Consider the following 21,925-nt stretch of genomic DNA (forward strand, 5'->3'; position numbering starts at 1 on the left):
TACAAAAGTCAAATCTGAGTAAGGAAATGCAAGTTTGGAGCTAGAAAGGAATGTCATCTGCTGGTCTGGGTCCTCACGTGTTCCAAGAATATGGAGCTCAAATTCACCTAAGTTCACTTTTTGGAAGAAAATGAATGTATCAGAATTTGTGGCAGAATCAGGACATGTCATGAATACTACCCAAAGTCTAAACTAGTGGGTTAGTCTCGCTGCTGGGCGTAGGGGTCTGACATTAGGGTGTGGATAAGGAGTTTCCATGACAGTGATGGAAGTCATCTCTCTCCACTGCATACTCCACTCTTAGAGCGCCGGGGAGCCCCACGTCCGAAAGGGAGGGTGGTGAGAGATACAGCCTAGGAAAGGCGGGCCCTGGGCGCAGGGCTGGCATCCGGACAGCCCTGAGAACCTCTCCTAGATCCTGGATGGGGTAGGAAGGGAGAGGGAACGGCACACCGGAGGTGAGACGACAGCTGTCCCAGCAAGGCGTGAATTCAGGAGCGTCCCAGAGCAGCCTGGGGAAGTCCCACAGTTCCAAACTCTTCCAGCTGACTCTTCCAAAATGACACAGGCCGGTGCTTCTTTCTCCCAACCAGACACCTGTGAAGACTGTAGACATACAGAATGTTCTCCAGAAAAGCTGGACAGGGGAGAAGGAAGCCGCTCACATATCAGAGAGAGCTTATCTCAGCAGATGTCACCAGGTGTGAAGTCGAATTGGATGGCGTGGAGGGGAGGCAGCTCTCAGTTTTCAGAGTCCTCAGCCCAGGCTTGCAATAACTGGTTTAAGTTTCCTCATCTCACCCCTGTGCTGAGAGAATAAGCTTGGAGAAAATTTTGGCCACGAGGCAAGAAGCCAGAACAAGACTTCCTGTTGGACAAGAGGTTCTGAGTAATGGGGGTGTGACTTCATGAGGCGGGGTGGGGGAGGGGGGTAGAGGCAGGATGACCTGCAGCTGAGGGTGGGACAGGGCACTCTGGTCCTTGAGTTTGTGGTCCCACTTACAGGGGAGACTTAAATTACATCCCTAAGCACTTTCTCTGGAATTTGACAACTTCCCTGTTCTCTTGGTCAAAAGGAAATCGCTCAACTCATCTCACACAATGTGCGTTGCTTTGTAAGTATGCATATGCATGGGGAACAAGTGAGGCTGAACAGCCAGACTTTGGAAAGGACAGGAAGTGGCGGGACGTTCCGGATCTAAGGAGACCCTCTGCAAGAAGTGTTTGTTCATGAATCTTCAGTCCCAGGCTCCACGAGCACCTGTCCCAGCTTCCTTTGGCTCTTCTGCATCGTAGCTTCTGCCTGTGACTCATCGCTTCTGCTTGCTCTTACGTTTGACTTGTGCATCCCAACAATGGCTTCTTTGGCTCCTCTCTATCATAGGGCATCATCTGGTGCTATTGACTTCTCTGGATTCCTGAAAGAGACAGATCTGGTGGGATCAGCTCATCTTCCCAGGCCACACTGTTGGTACCCAGCCAGGCTGTGGTCTGCTGGGCACAGTCCCAGTGGTGGCCTCTGGGGCAGCCCAGACTTGCTGTCCTAAGCAGATCCTGTGGCTGGGACATGCGAAGGAGGGAAGGAAGCAGGGTACTGCATAACATGGCAGTGGACGCTTTTGTCCAGCGCAGCATTGCAGAAACCGTACAGGGGTGGGGAGTCTGCAGCCGGGGTGCCCCCGGGCACCTCAGCTCAGCTTTTAGGTCCAGGTCAGACAAGGGCAAGGTTTGCAAAGCACCGTGGGTCTGGCCCTGAGGTGGACGGTGTGAGGGAGCCACCTCATCTCCCATGGTGAATGACACACAGCCTCACGGTCAGGAGCCAGCTGGGCCGGTGCACGTCCGCAGTCAGAGAAAACGACAGCCTAAACAAGCACAGGGCTTTCACTGGGGGTTTCTTTCTGAAAGTAAAAGGGGTTTTCTACCTCGATCCTGTAGGGACCACTTGAGTTTCCATTTTTCTCAGATGATAACATCTACGGAGGGGCTCCTCTCGCTGCGGGTGAATCGCTTCTCAAGCATGTGGTCCGCGCCTGGAACCACACACTGCTTATTAATCACCGCAGTCAGTCGCTACTGTGGGCTGCGCAGACCACCTCAGACGTTCTCCAGACGTTCACAGAGACTTCAGAGCCCACCACACAGCGTGTCCCTAGAAACCCCGGGTGCAAGCTGGCCCTCGTCCTTTAAAGCTGAACCAACATACAGATCACTTCTTTTCCAAAGGATGCACCTGGTTGGAACATACACTTTTATTTTTTTCCTGATGTTTAATACAACAAGGGCGTCTGTGATTAAGTCCACGTACATTGAATGTAGCTGTTAGCAGGGATGGAACCAATTCAATTTTACCTGAATTGGGGCACTTAGGTGTTCTTGCTTTAACATAATTCATACAACCCCCATACTCCCAATACCCCATACCATGAATGTGGATGTAGCTCTGGGGGCATGGGGTGTGGGTACAGAGGTCAGCTCTGCCATTTTCTAGCCACGAGCCAGATATCAACCCTTTCTCTGCCCATTTGTTCACGTCTAACCCAAAGATATTAGTTACCTCTCTTACAAGAATTTTGTACTGATTAGAAATAATGTTTGTAAAGTGTGGGGCAAATGATTGATAAGAAACTGTCATCAGCGCTTAATATTCAAGGGATGGATATTTGTAAAGAGAAACAGGAGTCCCTTCGAATGTTTGCCAGCCCCTCGGGTTTTCAGGCCTGGGTAAAGCGGTGACTGTTTGGTCGCCTCTGACCTCGGGAAACATCATAGCCTCTGCTCGTCTTCCCTGGGAAGGAGGTCCCCAGGAGGAGAGGTGTTACACTGTGGCCAGCACCTGTGGGGGTTATTGTGTCTTCAGGGGCCCCTGTCATCATGTTGGCTGTGGGGGCGGCTCACTGGGGGGGGGGGGCTTGGGTGCTTGAGAAAAGGAGTGAAAAACCCAAGTGAGAAAACCCAAGAGAAACCGAAAGACCCAAACGCCGGAGAGAAAAGAGAGGTTGGGGACGACAGCGGTTAAGGAGCTGGCTCGGGCAGGAAGTGGGCAGAGTGCTGTTTTCAGTGTGCTCATGGGAACCGAGTTGGAAAGTGCTGTGGTGAGTGTGTGTGGAAAAGAAGGGCCTTAATCAAGCTATAAATATCTGTTTCTTTGAAGTTTTATGACCAACAATTAATGTTACTGGAAGGCACATCAAGAGTTGTTTCTTGACTTGGTGGGTCTGAGCAGGGCAGGGCGAGGTTAAGATTCTGTCCTGGAACACTGTCCCTGTGGATTGCGTGTGTGTGTGATCTGAGGAGTAAGCAGTACAGGTGTGTGAAAGCATCCTCAGTGCATGCTTATTCAATTCACTCATTCGTCCATTTGGTCATTCATTCAGTTGACCAATGTTTATCAAGGGCTCTCTCTGTGCAAGTCCTGGGGATACAACAGTGAATAAGTGAACCCCCTGCTCTCAAGAAGCTTTCATTCTAGTTGGGGAAAGAGACATTAAACAAACCAAGACAAATCAAGGAGAGAGAAGTGCTGTAAAGGTAACCTGCACCTATTAAGAGGCTGGAGGGCAGGAGGACCAGAGGCTGTGAGACTGCAGAGAACAGAGGCCCCTGCTGAGAGATGGGGTTGAGTGTGGGGGGATGGGGACAGCAGGCACACACCAAGGCCCTGCGGCAGGTGCATTCTCAATGGGGTCCCGAGGACCGCCAAGGAGGCCAATGGGAGAGAGACAGAGAGGAGTCCTGCTCTGAGGAGGGGTTCACTCTTGAGGGGCCCTGCCCTGGAGGTCTCTGGAAGCAATGTGGGATTTATGTTACCCGGACATAGACAGAAAGGCCCAATAGGAATTTACTTGGTTCTGTCCAATAACCAGCCACCAATTCTATAACAATATCCTTTCCCCAAACTTTCCTCTTTTTATAAAACAACAACAAAAAAAAAAATGCAAAAAACAAAAGCAAAATTGAAAACTCCACCAGAAAGTATTAGGCAGGGCTTTTTTTTTTTTTTTGATCACCTTGCTCTATGCTGACCTCACTGTTAGAAATGTTTGTGATCTCGTTCCTGCTTTGAAGCCCTTCCGTTGCTTTTATGAGTGTAAATGAACGTGAAGGCTGGCAGGCAGCAGCGACATGTACCTTCTCCCCCACAGGGTGCCTTTCATACCCAGGCTTCATTAGTGTGTGGATGTCAGGAATTGGGAGTTTATGAGCCTTTGGATTCTGGACCTGGCTGGAGGTTTACCTGTGCACTCACCTAGGAGGAAGGGTGTCCTGAGCAAAGGGCACTCTAGAACAATCTGAAGAAGCCTCCCCTTTGCCAGAAAGCAGTTTTAAAGTACCCCTGGTCTGTTTAGAAGCTCCTGCTTCCTCAAGGATACTCTTTCCTGTTTCTTTAAGTAGCTCACCTGAGGTCTTTGCTAGATAAAGAGTTGGTTTTCTTCAGAGGGTTTCTACGCATACTTGGGAGCATTTCTTTTCTTTTCTTTCTTTCTTTCTTTTTTTTTTTTTTAAGAAAATGCATAATTCAGGTCAGCTTCCTTTCCAGGTGATCTGAATGAGGGAGGTTTTGCTGCGTGTGCGAGAGCATTTCCCTCCTTCGTTTTCCTGGGTGCAGGGAGCTATTTATGACTAATGGGATTCATTAGATGTGTGTTTAGCCTACCTATTATTAAGGCTTTACCAATATTAAAATCCAAATAGATAACAGAGGAGGAAACCTTTGGGAGCCCGAAACCCATTGTGCCGGCTTGTTTGAAAATAGAACGGCAACATGGCGGCCGCCCGGCCTCTCCTGTATTTCACGTGAATGAGGCGAGAGGCGATAGAGAGCAATGGCGAAATGATTGGGATGTGAACCGCGATGGTCACCTCTCACCACCACGCAGACCCCCGGGGCCAGGAGGCGGCTCGCTGTCCTCTGGAACGGGGGTCTGTGAGTTTCAGCAGCCATTAAGGGAAGAGGCCGGCTGCCATGGGGTCACCGTTTTGTGTAATTGGCCTTGAGTCTGATCTAATTCAATCTGGCCATGACCTTCGTTCAGTACAAGAAGGGGCACGTGTACTCGCTCATGCCCCTTTAGGAGACACAATTTCCCCAGGGCTGGTCCCAAAGAGAAGGGTTGTTGGGAAACTCTCTGGAATTGATGTAAATATGTAAAACACTTTCTGTTTTGGCTTCTTGGCCCCATAGGGATGGAATCTGGGTTTCAACCCCATACAGCTCCCGTCCTCACTGATGGGCATGGGTAACTGACTCATGGCCCTAAAGGTATGACACACAGTGTAATTCTGTCTTCTCCTTTAGAGTTAATACTTTGCAATTCACCAGTTATAAAGAAAGATGTTAGGATACTGGTTAAATTACTAGGATATAGTCATCACTAGAATATTCTACATCAAGGAAAAGAATGACACTTCTCAAAAAATTAATCAGGGCAAAAGAATTCTGTGTTCACATCTCTGATAAAAAACAAAATGCTGTGATGTGGTCAGGAAGGGAGAGAGGAGAGGTAGCTATGGATTAGAAAGAAAAACACTAAATACCAATTTATTTATAATAGTTGTTGTAAGGTATTTTTCCCCACCGAGAAGGAAGGAAGGGGGCTAGAGCAACCAAGTGTGGAATAACAAAAGGCTTTATTGAGTACAGCGCATCCCGCCTGGCGAGGTTCCCTGGCCCCGAGGAAAGATGGAGGAAATGGAGGCCAGGGAAGTCGCAAGGAGTGACCCCTGTGAGGGATATTTAAAGGGTTCCTCTAGGGAAGTCGGGCTAATATGACGTAGTGAAATCTCACTGGCTGGCAGATGGTCGCTGTTTTCCAAAGGGCTCCTGGGAAGTTTCTTTTGGCGCGCTTGGTTGTGGGCGGTCCTAGCCAAAGTTCGGGGGTCTGACCTTTCCCCATTATCCACCGACCTTACAGTTGTATTGGATGGATGAGGTTCAGAATTTGTTTTTCTTTGTTATTTTATCATTTAAAATAAAACTCTGATTATAAGATCAAAAAGAAATATTCAGGGATTTATTTTGACCCACTATGCTTTCTGGTTAATTTCGATGGAGCTTTTCTGTTTGCATAAAAAGTATTGCTTGCAGTGCATCGCAATACTTTTTCTTTTGATAACCAGGAGCGCGTAAGGAGCCGCCATTTTACCCTCCCAGCAGCTCAGCAACAGCACTGGCTCCTCCTCTGAGCGGGCCTTCCGCACCCAGTGCCATGGCAGCCCCGTGACATCCACAACAAACACAAGGACATTAATTTCACCACAGACTTCCTGTCAGAGGAGAGGCGGGGAATGCGGCCTATTTAGTAACTATTTAGTAACTTGAATGAAACATCTGGGGGATAATCAGATATTAGTCCTGTTCCTCTTTCTCAGGCCATTGATCTATTTCTCTCCCCCCTCCCCTCCCCCACGCCCTTTGACAGAGAGAGCAGCCACAGGCTTGATGTAAAAACGGGGGAAGGGGAAACAGGTGACTCAGCCAAGAGCAGGCCTCACCACAGCTTCCTGGCCACCCTGCTCGCTCCCTCCTTCCATGAGAGAAAGGGGAGGAAGCGTAGAGCATTCTAGTGTAACGTAGGAGGACTTGGACAAATGAATGGCTGAAGGAATGAATGCCTACCCAAAGAGTAACTCAAAAGTTCTGTCATAATATAGACAGACACATTATCTGTATGGATCTCCTCCTTACTCCTCAATTCTGTGAATACTGAAATCCGTTGCCTCATTGAAAAACCAGCTTGTGGGGGGGGGGGGGGGCAAGGGGATGCAGCTTGCAAACTTAGAGACCTGTTGACAGTTCCTTGTCATTTTTGTCAGCGCCCTGATCTGTGTGTTCCTGAATTCTAAAGAGCAAACAAAAAACAAACCAGCAGTGACACACTGCCTTTGAGTTTCCCTTTAGAAATCCATCCAAGATCTTTCAAAGAAAAAGTTAACATGTTTTTAAAAGTTTGGGTATAAAATATGTATAAAGGCAAACGTGTAAACGCAGTGACCATCCGAAGATCCGCCTCGCCTAGGGAATAACAAAACTCTCTCATTGAAAGACGCCTTAAAGAAGCAATCAGAGGAAAATAATAGCGTTTCTTTCATTAAAAGGAGCCCAATATTTATTGATCCAATAGGCTTACACTGTGTGTACCCAAGAGTGCCATCAGCCCAAACCAAACGGGCGTCCTGGGCAATTTTTTCTCACATTACTGCTGAGGGGGATTTGCCCGATCGCCTTGTCAGCTTCTAAATTCTTTGGGCACACAGGAGGGGGAACATGGTTCTGGCTTATCCCTAAGCCCCTTTGAGGCAATTTCTGGTCCCCAAATTGAGGCAAAATAATCCTCAGAATTCCTCGGATACTCTCTCCCCATCCACCACCGCCTCCTGTCGGAAAGGGGACGTCTCTGAGAGGCTTTAGGATGATGCCTTGAACCCGCTGAAGGTGATCCCTGCTTAAGAGAGGCCTTGTTGCCTTTGCCTCCCTTTTGTTTTCCTCTCCACCCTGTCAGGACGCTCTGCCCCCCCCTCCCCCCCCCCCCCCCCCCCCCCCGGCAGCTTTGTTTAGGAAAGATGGAAAACGGATCCCTGTGTTATCGCTGATTCTTCAAGGAGCGCACACCGCTGTCGGGCATGTCCTTATTACCCCATCAATCCTCCTAATGTGCCCTTGGCAGTCAGTCTCCTTCTTATTTTCGGGATGGAGAAATTGAGGCACGCCAAAACAAATGGCACGCGGGAGGTCGGAGCGCCTGGCAGAGGAAGGCGTCCGGGAGAGCGCGGGGCTTCCGGCATCCGTCCTGGGTTCATCCAGCAGGCTGTCCTCTTTAAACGGACAGACGGACGGGGTGGGGGCAGGACGATGGGGAGGGGACTCCAGCTGCGGAGAAGATGCAACAATCGGACCGGATTTAGTTATCACTTATCTACTAGGTAAAAATCAATCTTCTTGGCAAATGAATCAACTATTACCTGCCAGGCTTTTCAAAGTGAGAGTTTTTTTTGTTTTTTGTTTTTTGTTTTGTTTTTTTTTGCTGCAAGAGTTGCTGGGCCGTGCTGGGACCGTGCTGGGCTCGGGATACGACAGATGAGGACTTGACTCAGCGGAGCTATTAGTGGGAAGGGCTCATGACAAACCCTAGAAAGCCCTGCCCTCCCCGGTGCCTCTGCCCTCCACACTGCCCTCACCTACGCCTGCATGACAGCCCCTTTCTCGTAATGGGTCACCGGACACCCCCTCTTTTCCCACCTCAGGGTTTTGTTCAGCAGAGAACTAGAGTCTCCTCTGAAAACCCAAGTGAGATCACATCTTTCCTTTTCTTAGAACTTCCACGAGGCTTCAGGTGTCACCCAGAGCTGGTCTCGGCCGTGGCCTGTGGGAGCCTTCCTGCTCCTCCCTCTCCCAGGGGCTCTGTTCTCGCCTCCTGGGCGCGGCCCCCACCCCGCGCCTAGGGTTCCAGCCGCACTGGCCTCCTTGATGTTCAGGTTCACCGCACACGCTCTTCCTGGAAGCCTCTCCTGTTCTTGCCCGCCCGCCCGTGCTCGCATTGCCCTTCACAACTCACAGAACTCAATCGCATCTTCCTCTCTCCCACCTTTTACACATTTGACTTTAAATCAGTTGGTCCCCGCCATCCCCAACAGAACCCCATCTCGGCCATCCGCTGTTTCTCTGTACGTCACCACCCTTGAGCGAACCTTACAGCTGACCCACTCGTGCTGTTTTCTTCCATGAGAACGCTGACTCCAGAAGGATGGGCAGGTGTTCTGTCTGCTTTGCTCACTGCTGGGTCCGTTCCCATCACCAGGAAACTAGTAGGTGCTCCACACATATCTGATCTCTTTAAGGGAGAACTGGACTCTCACAGAATAACCACGGTAACCTCAGGGATCTGTGTCCAGATTTCACTGGATTCTTTCCGTCATCTGAGAGGGCAGAGGATTGGGCTGGGGTGGGAGCATCTATGAGGGTTCTCTGTGGTTGTAGGGACATTAAGGAGGAATCCAGGGAGGAGGCTGGGACGTGGCCCACAGCCCTTGGTGGGTTTTGCCCTGGGGGGGGGGCAAAGGCGTAGAAAGATCTCTTCATTTAAAGAACCAAGTTAATTGTTTTTTCTTTTTTTCCTTTGGACCTGCAACCGGAGATCACCTAGCTGGTTATGTCATATCCTGGAGGTGCTTGTTATCGACAGGGATGCATGTAGGGCCCAGGCTGCCCTGGGTCAGTGGATTCACAGAGAAGTCAGGATTTTCTTTGCTAAAGAGTCCACTTTTCTCAATAATTGCATAATGACGTCTTTGATTCCCAGACTCTCATCCCCAGCTGTTTCCTCAGGCGTTTATTCAAGACCTGAGATGCCGGCCACAGTCCAGCAGGATGCATATTTGTATCTGGCTTCAAAACTTATTTATTTTTTGGCCCACATCACTGCAGCCCATGGCAGAAGATTCTAGCAATTAGTAGTAACTGAAAGTGATAATTTATTGCAACCAACACTGTGATCTAATCGTCACACGTTACAAGAGCAAAATCCATATTTTTTTCCCCCACCGCAGCACCACAATGCTGTCAGAAGCTCCTCTGCCTTCTAATGTCTTTTGTTTGCATTAAGAGAAAACATAACCCTCTCCCACTGAGAACCAGAGAGCACCCCTCTGCTTCTGAATACTATGACCTTCAAAAATGTACTGGGGATAGTTCCATTTGTGTGAGGGTCCTGTGCAATTTGATTCTATTTCCAAATGAATTTTGGGAAGTATATGGGGCACTTTCTCCCCTTTATTTAGGAAAAGGTGGTAATCTTTCCCTTTCGAGTGTCCCCGCATGAGCTGTGGGTACTGAATGCAAGAAGATAGTACGGCTCAGAACAGGAATGGAGGAGGGGTTGAGTCTTTCATCCAACAATCACAGTTCAAATCTATTGACTTTGACCATTGAATCTTGCCTCGGATCTGAACCTCAAGCAAATTTCCAAACCACCGGGCAACAGAAATTACAGACACAATGATAAGTCAGGTCCTGCCAGGGGACTAAGGCAGTGTGGCAATGCTTCAAGTCTTTAAAACCATATCCCAGTGGGCTAAGATCATTAATACGTTTGGAATATTGCCTGTCCAATGTCTAGAGAGGCGCCTGCAGAATTTGATTCCTAGGTACATCAAGTTTTTGAGCTGGAAGAAACTTGAGACAGTCTGTAGTCCAGCAAATTCCAAACCTGTCTGCTCATCAGAATCACCTGGGAGCTTAAAATATATATACTGTATTTTTCCATGTATAAGATGCTCCCCTGTATAAGATGCACCTTAATTTGGGGGCCCAAACTTTTAAAAAAAAAGTATTACATAAAGTTATTGAACTCATACAACTCCTCATCTGCACAAAAGAGCAGGAAATGCACATAAAAAAATCTGTAGCCACTGTATAAGACGCATCCAGTTTTTAGACCCCAATTTTTTCAAAAAAAGGTGCATCTTATACATGGGGAAATTCGGTATATATATGGCTCTCTGAGCCTCACTCTGTAGAGAGGTACGTTCCTTCGAGGTAGGATTGGACCAGGGGCGCTCCAAGCAGGGGTGGGGTCACCTCTAGGAACCCCTGTGATTTCACAGAGGGGGAACTGCGTTTCAGCAAGTGAGCTGGAGAGTGGGGGATTGAACACACACCTTTCCCCACTCCCGGGTGCTGTGTTTTCTCCTGGACAAGGGTCCTGCTTCACTGGAGGAACCTCACTCTCAAACCCACTCAAAGCTGGTTTCCACGCCTGTAGGCATTGCCTGGGGAGAGAGGAACTGGGGTCTGCCTGCCTTGCCCCTGGTACTTGTGGTTGCATTTCAATAAATTTCTCCAAAGATAATGACCAGAATGTCCCTGTATGTTGAGCAAACTACCCTTATCGTCTCCAGGTTCTCTTTAGTTGAAGAGTTCATAGCGATTTTTTTTTTCTCCTAAAATATTCTAATTTTAAGCAGGAATCGTAAGTAATAGAAGTTTACCAGGAAGGGCATATTACGAATGAGTTGAGATAGGAGTTGGAAAATTGAATACAACTAATTTAGTTTCTTTTTATTTTTATCATATTGCACCAAATACACAGGCATGGGCCAAAGAACGCAAGCCCTCTGCAGCCTACAGACCTTCATTTTGAGGATGCTGAGGGAAAGGTGTCAAGATGAGGTGTAAGCGGCAAGCAGTGAACTCTTTGTGGGGTATGGATTAGTTGTGATTCAACCAGAAAAGTAGGAGATATTTGTTAAGAGATTTACTGCAAGGAATTGGCTTCTGTGATTCTGAGAGTTGCTTAAGAAAAGTCCATAACATACACCGTGGCGCTCAGGGAATGCCGACCAACTATCACCATGGCCGCAGCCACTGACCGTAGGCGCCATTTCTTCTTCTGCCGGGAAACCTCCATTCTCCTCTTAGGACCTGTCAGCTGATCGGGTCAAGCTCACGCAGATCCTCCAGGATAATCTCCTTTACTGGAAATGGATGACCTGTGGGCTTTAATCACATCTACTAAACACTTTTCCAGGGACAGCTTGATTAGCCTTGAATTGAATATAACCAAGTCACTGGGATCTGGGAATACCAAGGTGGCACATAAGACAGACCATCCCAGGGTCAACAATAAAAAAAAAAAAAGAAAGAAAGAAAGAAAGAAAAGAAAATCAGCCTATGATCAAGACCTCAATGTCATCCTTTGACTAAGGTCTTAATGTTTCTATTTTATTTACTTATCCCTTCCCCCTTAAAAAAAGAAGATTGTTTTAAAGCGCCTGTGAAATGAGGGCAGGCAGTAGTGATCCGATTTGGAAGAGGAGGCCTGGGTTTGCGCCAATACAAGATGGGCTTGTCGCTTTAAGTGGCCTTTATTACCATAGTAATAAACAGCAAGCTGGCCCAGGCTCACAGGCCTGCATTGGCTTTGACCAGTGAAGTAGAACAGGGCCCCTGAATACCCCATTAGTTCCGGGCCGTGCTTTGATGGCTCTGCACAGGCAGCTCTTTTCCTACACAAGTCACCAGCCTCACCCGTGTCTCTTAACAAATGTTGTTGACAGGCCGCGTTGCAATTTTTCTGCATGTTCTGACAGTTTAATTCAGTACCTCTTGGCTAAGCACTCAGCCTGAGGGGGTGCTTCAGCACCTTGGCTTCACCGGGCTGCAATTAAAATAATTCTGCTCTGGGGCTGGGCTTGCAGAAAGAACCCTTCTTCCCTGCGGAACACACGGAACACACGGTGCACTTTCCAGTAGCGTGTCCCCCGTCCCTACCCCCCCTCCCTCCCAGCCCGCCCCGCCCCCCCCCCCCCCACCTTGGAGCAGAGTCAAGATCTCCCTTTTAGCATAGAGGGCACTGGAATTTATTAACAAGATGTCGATTCACAAGGAGCGGCTCAATTTGCATGTTACACCCAACAGGGTTTTTTTCTCCATGGTGGCTGAACATAATTTCTTCCATAGACTTGGCACCTGTAGAAAGGTCATGAGGTGGGGGTGGGGGTGGTGGTGAGGGCAAAGGAACTCGAATGGGAATGGGAGTTTGGCAAAAACCATTTTTTAGAAGCCGTCCTTCCAAACTGGCACGTCAGAAATGCAGAAATGTCCTTTATTCTGAGTTCTGCACGGGAAAGGTAAATGGATGAGATTACCCGGAAACTGGCTTTCCTTTCAAAAGGTCTTGTGTGAAGGGAGAGTCTTAGAGATGTTTTAGAAAGGATTTTGCTTGAATGAAGTCACAGGCAAAGTGTGGGACAGTGTAGCGCTGTGGAACGAACTTAATACAGTTTACCCCTCTGTCCTAACCCGGCAACTGCCATTGTTGCTACTAAAACAAGGCCGTTTCCAAGGTTTAGAGATGGTTGGTTTTTCAGGTAAGGTCTTTTCAACAAATGGAAATTTGGTAAATTCCCCCAAATTACTTTATGATGGGGATCATTTGGGGAAGACTTTTTTTTTTTTTGTAATGGTCCCAGCCAGAGAGAACATGGTCCATTGGATCTCGGGCGGGACCCAGGAATCTGTATCTTTTTTAACAATTTCAGTTACAGTCGACATTCAATATTACATTAGTTTCAGGTGTACAGCGTGGTGGTCAGACATTGATACAGCTTACGAGGTGATCCCTGATAAGTCTATGGGAATTTGTATTTTAATACATGTCTCCGGTGAGTCTTCTCATTTGGCAAATGCAGGAAGGACAGCCCTGACATTAATGTCAACAGCCCTCTCTGTGCTTGCCAGGAAAAGCACACAACAGGAGCTTTCCAAAGGGACTCACCCAAGATGGTTTCTCCTTCTCTCTCTCCCCGTATCGCTTGCCCTTAAAACAAACACTAATAATATTTAGTTATAGCTTCTGCATCTGCTTTCTGGATACTTCCACCTAGAGCTGTGAGATTTGTAAGAGGAACGTGTTTTAGGGCTTTGGTATTCAAGACCTAGAGCATCTGGGAGGGAATAGAAGACTTCCACGCGTGGAACACTTCGGAAGGGAGGAGAGCCAAGGAGGCAATTCTGGAAGACTTATCTGAAGTTGACCCAGGGCTCAGGGCTGTACGGTTACACCCTCCACCACCCCCACCAGCCCCTGCTGTAGATAAGCACAAAAAACAAACAAGAAACAATGTACTTGAGTGTCTTTAAAAAAATAAAGGAGACTGGTACAATTGCTACAATACAGTCTGAACGTTTTGTCTCACTTCTACAAAAGGAATTTGTTGCCAATAAAAACAAAATAAAAATGCTTGCTAGGTATTCAACTCAGTTATTTTGTGGCATCTCGTGACTTTGAGCAAAGGGTGTTCTCCTTTAGGGCTTAGCTACCTTATCTGTTAACTGGGTACACTAGGCAGGTGGTTGTGTCTGTGAATCGAGAGGGCCTGTGCTAGATTCTCTGTTAGAGACCGTAGAGGATTGTGAAGTGTCAGAGAATGCCTGCTGTCGGATGCACTTAGTAAGCATCATGTTTGTCAAGCTTTTTAAAAATTGCTAAAACCCTTCTCTGAAGGCAGTCGTACAGTGCAACTCCATACAGGACAAACAGGTAAAAGAGTCTGCTAGAGTTTGAAAGTGATCTCATTAAAAAATAAACACGCATACAATGTCTACCCAGGAAAGAGCTGGGCATCCTGTAGCCGTTCCATAAAAATTTCAAGCCTTTTGAATATAATTCTGAGATCTCAGGGGTCCTCAGGCTAAAAGAGTACATGTTTAAATTAATTTTTTTATTCACACACTTGAGAAGCCTTTCCAACTCCCTTATGGCAAAGGCATTCTCTAGGAGTGACTCTCTTTTCTGATTTCTGAAGAAGGTAAAGGCCAGATGCCTCATGTGACTGGGCACCCAAAGTTTATTCTAGCTAGAAGCTTTGGCTACCCCTCCTCCTTCTCCAACTCCTCCTCCTCCCCCTCCCCCTTCTTCATCTCCTCTTTCTCCTCCCCCTCCTTCACCTCTTCTCTCTGAACTGACCAGCCAACCTTTGACAGGGAGGAAGCAGGAGGGCAGGACTGGCCTCTTTTTCATTTGCCTCCAGGTTTTGGCAAGTTGTCAGCCTACCCCTCCGGGGCACCTCCTGACAAAGGCAAACACAGGCGCCTAAGTGGTTAAATCTCAGGACCTATTTGTGGATCTGTGCTGAGTCTCTGCAACCGTTCTAATCCCTCCTCTGCCTTTCTCCTATACATTAACCGAGGCCTTGACCTATTGACTGTAGGGTCTGCGAAGCAGCTAGACTCCCTGTTTGAGAGGCGCCTATTAATTTATGAATTTAATTTCTGTACGAAGTGACTGCCGCCCCCTGCACCCGCGCGCAGGTATTAAAGTACCTTTAGGGGAATCCAGCAGCTGAAACGCTCTGTACGGAAAAATGCTTAGTGTCACAAAGCAGAAACATTGGGAGGAAAGCTTCAGAGTGCTCCATGGAGAACCAGGGGCTGTGCCCCCAGCTTGGATTTTGGGTCCTCTTCCCATTTTCCAAGGCCCCCATTGGGGAAACTGTAATGGGAGCCTACCAACTTCCCTGCAGAAAAGAGTAATGGCCACGTTGCAATTCATTCTCTTCTTTCTGGTTCAGTATGTAGTTCCCCTTTGTTAATGGAGTTAATTTTAAAGATCCTAGCAAATCTAGTAAGCCTGACCAGGCGGTGGCGCAGTAGATAGAGCGTCAGACTGGGATGTGGAAGACCCAGGTTCGAGACCCCGAGGTCGCCAGCTTGAACGCGGGCTCATCTGTTTGAGCAAAAGCTCACCAGCTTGGACCCAAGGTCGCTGGCTCGAGCAAGGGGTTACTCGGTCTGCTGAAGGCCCGCGGTTAAGGCACATATGAGAAAGCAATCAATGAACAACTAAGGTGTTGCAAGGAAAAACTAATGATTGATGCTTCTCATCTCTCTCCATTTCTGTCTGTCCCTGTCTATCCCTCTCTCTGACTCTCTCTCTGTCTCTGTAAAAAAAAAAAAAAATCTAGTAACATTTAGACTTACCTGAGCAACTCAACTACAGATCAGCTATACATGAAAAAATATATATATATTTTTTGTATTTTTCTGAAGCTGGAAATGGGGAGAGACAGTCAGACAGACTCCCGCATGCGCCCGACCGGGATCCACCCGGCACGCCCACCAGGGGCGAGGCTCTGCCCACCAGGGGGCGATGCTCTGCCCCTCCGGGCGTCGCTCTGCCGCGACCAGAGCCACTCTAGCGCCTGGGGCAGAGGCCAAGGAGCCATCCCCAGCGCCCAGGCCATCTTTGCTCCAATGGAGCCTTGGCTGCGGGAGGGGAAGAGAGAGACAGAGAGGAAGGGGGGGGGGGGTGGGGGGTGGAGAAGCAAATGGGCGCTTCTCCTATGTGCCCTGGCCGGGAATCGAACCCGGGTCCCCCGCACGCCAGGCCGACGCTCTACCGTTGAGCCAACTGGCCAGGAAGATTTTTTAAATTAATACTAGAGATGTATTTTAAACAACTCAACCCAGCACAGGCCTTCGGTTTCTGTGTGATCAAGAATGGTAACCTGAACTGCAGATTGGAGCTCCTAGTCCAGGCACCGGCATGTTAATGACATTAGGCACATGTCTATACGCGTGTCTGCAGACATGCTTTGTGGGACATGTCAGGTGGCCCTGTCCTGGAGACAGGAGTTTCTTAATTGAAAATGATGTGTGAAATTCCAGAAGGGTGAAGTCCAGTGCAGTCCATGAATGGGGTAATTTAGGCTCTAATAACCCATCCCGAGAAAGGATAGGAGCAGCCTTGTGGTGGCACCATTTTTGCTGAGAAAACTTATTAAGGACCTTGCCCAAGACAACAGCAGTTTTACTGTTCCACTCCTGGGAGTCTCCCAAGCTGGACCGCAGGAAGCCCCAAGCCCATAAAAGGGAGCTACTAAGGGCCATTGGTTTCTCAGCCCTGAAATATCAGGTAACTTTTTTTAAAACATGGAGTAACATAGGGTTGCTCATTTTGTATTTCGGTATTGAAGGACATTAATAATTTTTATAAAACTTCAGTTATTGCCTGTTATAACAATTATTTCATAAGATAAAGAATTTTCTCCAACATTATGAAACTTTGCAAACATACATCGAAGTTGAAAAAATTTTACAGTGAACTACCATTAACTCTTTTTTTTTTTTTTTTTTTTTTTTTGGTATTTTTCCGAAGCTGGAAACGGGGAGAGACAGTCAGACAGACTCCCGCATGCGCCCGACCGGGATCCACCCAGCACGCCCACCAGGGGGCGATGCTCTGCCCCTCCAGGGCATCGCTCTGCCGCAACCAGAGCCACTCCAGAGGCCAAGGAGCCATCCCCAGCACCTGGGCCATCTCTGCTCCAATGGAGCCTTGGCTGCGGGAGGGGAAGAGAGAGACAGAGAAGAAGGAGGGGGAGGTGGAGAAGCAAATGGGCGCTTCTCCTGTGTGCCCTGGCCGGGAATCGAACCCAGGTCCCCCGCACACCAGGCTGACGCTCTACCGCTGAGCCAACCGGCCAGGGCCACCATTAACTCTTTACTCTGAGAGTTTTAGCATATATTTATCTACCTATCATCTTTTAATAAAACATGAATTTATTTTTTTTTTAGGTGAGAGGAGGGGAGTTAGTGAAGCAGACTCCTGCATTCACCCAGACGGGGATCCACCCGCAACCCCGCCCGGGTCCTTTCTAGGCAGACAGACTCTAGTCCACAGCTCTCCAGCCGAGCCCCGCCCCGACCCTGGGGAGTAGGCGGTGTGCACACACTTAGTCCCCAAGGGAAAACAGACTCTTTCTTGAATCTTGCACATATTTTTTTCACCCACAAATTCTGATCAATGACTTTGTCCCAAGGAAACAGATAACCTGTGAAAGTGGGTGCATAAAGCAACTACCATAAAATAGTTTATAATCAAAAATTAAAATAGTCTGAGTGTCCTACAGGAAACATTACAGAGATTATGTAGTAAATAAAGTCATGAGGTGGAATGTTAAACAGTGAGACCGGGGTTTTGGGAACAGGATTAGAGACGTGGTAAATAAAGGAATCATGGAATAATATGAAGTGAAGAGAGTAGCACAGAGTTTGGAACACACTTAACCCAATTCAACGTCCGTAGAGAAAATACCTGGGGGAAATGGGATGGACGTGTTCACATGGTCATGTTCTCCTTTTTTCTCTTCCATGTTGTCAAGGTTTTCTAAATTTAACATTTATTGGTTTATAATCAGGAAAGAAACTATACGAAGTGAAACGGACACTACGTTATGGTGAAGAAGCCCGCCATCCCACTCTCTTACTGTCACGTGGATTTTGGCTTTGTAATTCTGGTGTAAGCTAGACCTTCCTACAGGGAGAGCCTTTCCTCTGCACAGGCATCAGTCAACAGGGGCCAGACCACACCTTCTTGGCGGATCGAGGCCCATTTGCTTGCATTCTGGGAACAGAGCTGAACCCGGAGCCCTTATTTCACGGTGACAGCCAGATCGGCTTGTTCCAGGCAGAAGTTCCAGCACCCTCTCTAGAGATAAGGATTGGGCGAGTGATGAGCAGGTGTGACTGTGGGTCACCCGCTGGTCTGCCTTTGTGCGGGCTCCTGCTTTGAGCTCTGGAACGTTCTGCGATGCAGGACCCCTGTTGAATTGGCCCGCATGCAAATGGCCATCATAGCTGAAGCCAGGCCAGAAGGGTCCCCTCCACTGTCTGCTTTCTATATTGTCACAGTGGGGTAGCTGGAAACTCAAAAGGGAGTTTATACCAGCCACGAACAGGGAACTCTCCATTTACATTCTCACACCTCTTGCTCTGTCTGTTTGTAGGACGGACTTTATTCACCTTTCCTTAGCAGTCTCCGCACGTTTTGGGAAACTTCATTGTAGCCGCAATGCTCAAGTACAGTTGGTTAGCTAGTTTGGAAAGTTCAATCAGTCATTCAACAGCTATTGTCCAGCGTCTCTCCTGCACCGTGTGGGATATGACTTTCTAGAAATGGCGCGGCGAGCAACCAGACCCTGCTGTGGCCTGTGGAGCCCACAGTCCTGGCTGGAGACAGGCATTCAAGCGACAATCGTGGTAACTTCTGTATAGTCGCTGTCTCCTGACCCTGGGGCAGGGGTTTTCACAAGCCTTCTGTTGGTAGTTGCAGAAGCAAGGTCAAGATTTGCATATGGTTTTAAAAACTGTCAACGGGAGCAGTTTGCCTTGTGATGATATCACCCTGGCTCTCTTTTGTTTCCAGAACGCTTCTGTAAGTGGGTGCAGCGACAGCAAAGCTCCAGGGGTCTGAGAGGCGCTGGGACTCCTGTGGCAGTAGGTTGACATCTTGCCGTGGACATGGTGCAGGAGAAAATGGAAAGGGGTCAGGAAACACTGCATTGCCAGAGACTGTGTCTTTGTAGACCCGTCAGTGCCGGAGCTACAACAATGAGCTTTTGCTATCCCTGAGTCTCCATGTTTTCATCTGTGAAATGGGATAATAAGTCACCTGAGAAGGTGGTTGTGAAAACCAACAAGATAATCAATATAAGTGCCTTGCTCAGTGCCTGGCAAATTCAAATGCTCAAAAAAGAAAATTTGCCCGTGGTTGTATCTGTACAAAGAAGGTCAGGATGGCTCCTTTCAATATCTAGTAGTGGAGCCCTGGCCGGTTGGCTCAGTGGTAGAGCGTCGGCCTGGAGTGCAGAAGTCCCGGGTTCGATTCCCGGCCAGGGCACACAGGAGAAGCGCCCATCTGCTTCTCCACCCCTCCCCCTCTCCTTCCTCTCTGTCTCTCTCTTCCCCTCCTGCAACCGAGGCTCCATTGGAGCAAAGATGGCCCGAGCACTGGGGATGGCTCCTTGGCCTCTGCCCCAGGTGCTAGAGTGGCTCTGGTTGTGGCAGAGCGATGCCCCGGAGGGGCAGAGCATCGCCCCCTGGTGGGCAGAGTGTCGCCCCTGGTGGGCGTGCCGGGTGGATCCCGGTCGGGCGCATGCGGGAGTCTATCTCTCCCCGTTTCTAGCTTAAGAAAAATACAAAAAAATAAAAAATAAATTATCTAGTAGTGGAATCAATCTTCTCCACATATAATAAGTCTTAGAAGTGTTAGTGGTTCGAGATAGACATTTAGTTTTCATGACTCATGTATAACTTTGTCCCTTTTTATTACATGGATTCCACCACTATCCTTTGAGCATCTCCCATGCATCAGACAGTATGAAGGTGGGGGATGTCAGGATGAGAATGCATTGGCCTTCCTCTTCTCAACAAGCTACCAGACCAGTGGGACACCAGGGGATGAGGGGACAGAGGGAGTCGCCTGGGCATGGAGAAGGTCTCTGGTGACAAGCGGGAAGGGAAGCCAATGGGAGAGCAGCATCCAGGCTGGGAGGTGGGGCTCAAGGATGAGGAGCCCAAGTTAAGATGGAGAGAGTGGAGGGGAGCAGAGTGAGGCTGAGGAGTCACAGGGAGGAGTCAAGGGTTTCCCTTTAGTTGTCCACCCTGTCCCTCTGCAAGTCACGGTGCACGGAGGCCCCCTGCAATGCTCAGTCACATGTCGAATGCACAGCTGAGTCCCATGTCGGAAGTGTAGCTAACCACATACCCACATACTGCTCTGGACTTCAGCTCTCAACACACCAGTGCAAGGGAGCAGCCAGCCCAAACGGGGGAGAGGATGCTAACGCGAGAGCCTGCAGTGCGCAGTGGAGAGGCTGTCCAGGCCACTGTGCACAGATGCACCTTGTATACTCTGGATAACTCAGAGGTCTTTGCCGCATTCCTCATCAGGAAAGCCAGTGTGTTTTTTTTGTTTGTTTGTTTTGGGGGTTTTTTTTTTGTATTTTTCTGAAGCTGGAAACGGTGAGAGACAGTCAGATAGACTCCCGCATGCGCCCGACCAGGATCCACCCGGCACGCCCACCAGGGGCGATGCTCTGCCCCTCCGGGGCGTCGCTCTGACGCGACCAGAGCTACTCTAGCGCCTGGGGCAGAGGCCAAGGAGCCATCCCCAGCACCCGGGCCATCCTCGCTCCAATGGAGCCTTGGCTGCGGGAGGGGAAGAGAGAGACAGAGAGGAAGGAGGGGGGAGTGGAGAAGCAAATGGGCGCTTCTCCTATGTGCCCTGGCTGGGAATCGAACCCCGGGTCCCCCACACGCCAGGCCGACGCTCTACCGCTGAGCCAACTGGCCAGGGCCAAAAGCCAGTGTTTTAACCCGTGCCCTAGTCTTGTGTTAAAACACTCTGTCATCTGAGCAACATTATCCTTCCTCAGTTCCCCAATCAGCCCGGCGTGAGCTTGGCTGGATACAAGTTCAGACCGCGTGTGCATGCCTGCCCGTGTGTGTGTGTGTGTGTGTGTGTGTGTGTGTGTGTGTACACGGATGCGTGGGCCATGGGCATCTTCCAAGTACTCTGGACTCTTGACAATATGTGACACACAAAGTTGAATCAGGGGAGTCACTTTTAATCACAGATCTGTGTCAGAACCCTGTGCAAAACGATGCCAAGCCCAAACACACCGCTCTGGCTCCCTCTCCTTCTTCTCCTACAAGTGAATGTGTACCTGCTGGGTGCCGACAGGGGCAGTCTCCCATCTCCCGTTCGTAGGGAGCCGCTGTAACTTTAAAAAGATGGAACAAAGGCCACCTCCACTAGCTAAGCTGAAATAAGAATGTCTCCCGAGTTTAATGGATCAAGTGGCGGTGATAGGTTTTATGGCTCTTTTTCACTTTAGGGCATAGGGAAGAGAGAGCTGGGCAGGTTGGTTTTAAATTCAAGGATTTATGTTGTTAATCCTCCGGGCTAATTATAATTTATGGCATCTTGGCAAATTAATATGCGGTTGCTATTCAAAAGTAGAGCGCAATGTGAGGCAGGCATAAACAAGCCTTGTTCATTTTTAATTTATTTCCACCAATGGAGAATATTAAATAAAACGAACACCAGGGTATTTCGCTCCGAGTTTGGTGTTCATTATTTATCTCACCAAGAACCCAGAAATAGGGAGCAATAGCATCCGGCTAAGGAGTAGGCAATCTGAGTCATTTTTTTTTCTCTCTACTGCAGTTAAGACAGACTCCATGGTACATGCATGGAGAGGGAGGTTTTCTGAGCAGGCATGTGAGTGGGGTTCGAGATTTGGTGTCATGCATGTCAGGATTGTTTAGAAACAGAACTTGGAGTGGTATGTGAGCTTAAAATTTCAGTTCCACAGAAATAGAAGTGCCTGTTTTTCAATGCAAGTGCCCCTGGCGTCTTGAGGGCATTGGGAAATCCCAGTGTACTGCTGGCCTGGTAGGTGCTGAATAAATGGTGACCCTGTGACAGGCCTTTCGTCATAGCAGTCTCATTGCACCCAGGACCCCCATTTTATCAGCACCTCCTAGGTTGTTTTCAGAGTTCATGTTCAGAGAATTTAGCTTTTTGCCCATGAACAACTGGCAAGGAACTTCCCCTGGTTGAAAAACCATGTGGCAGGCAGG

General features: G+C 48.6%; 1 protein-coding gene and 1 non-coding gene across 2 annotated transcripts in view; both read left to right on the top strand.

The window, feature by feature from the left end:
* WWOX (WW domain containing oxidoreductase) overlaps positions 1-21,925 on the top strand; it is a 1,016,165-nt gene that overhangs the window by 880,495 nt on the left and 113,745 nt on the right. The window lies entirely within an intron of this gene.
* TRNAS-GGA (transfer RNA serine (anticodon GGA)) lies at positions 19,103-19,178 on the top strand. Its single transcript has one exon. It is a non-coding gene; the product is annotated as a tRNA-Ser (tRNA).

The sequence above is a fragment of the Saccopteryx bilineata genome, chromosome 9 (assembly GCF_036850765.1).
Source record: "Saccopteryx bilineata isolate mSacBil1 chromosome 9, mSacBil1_pri_phased_curated, whole genome shotgun sequence".
Taxonomy (NCBI): Eukaryota; Metazoa; Chordata; class Mammalia; order Chiroptera; family Emballonuridae; genus Saccopteryx; species Saccopteryx bilineata.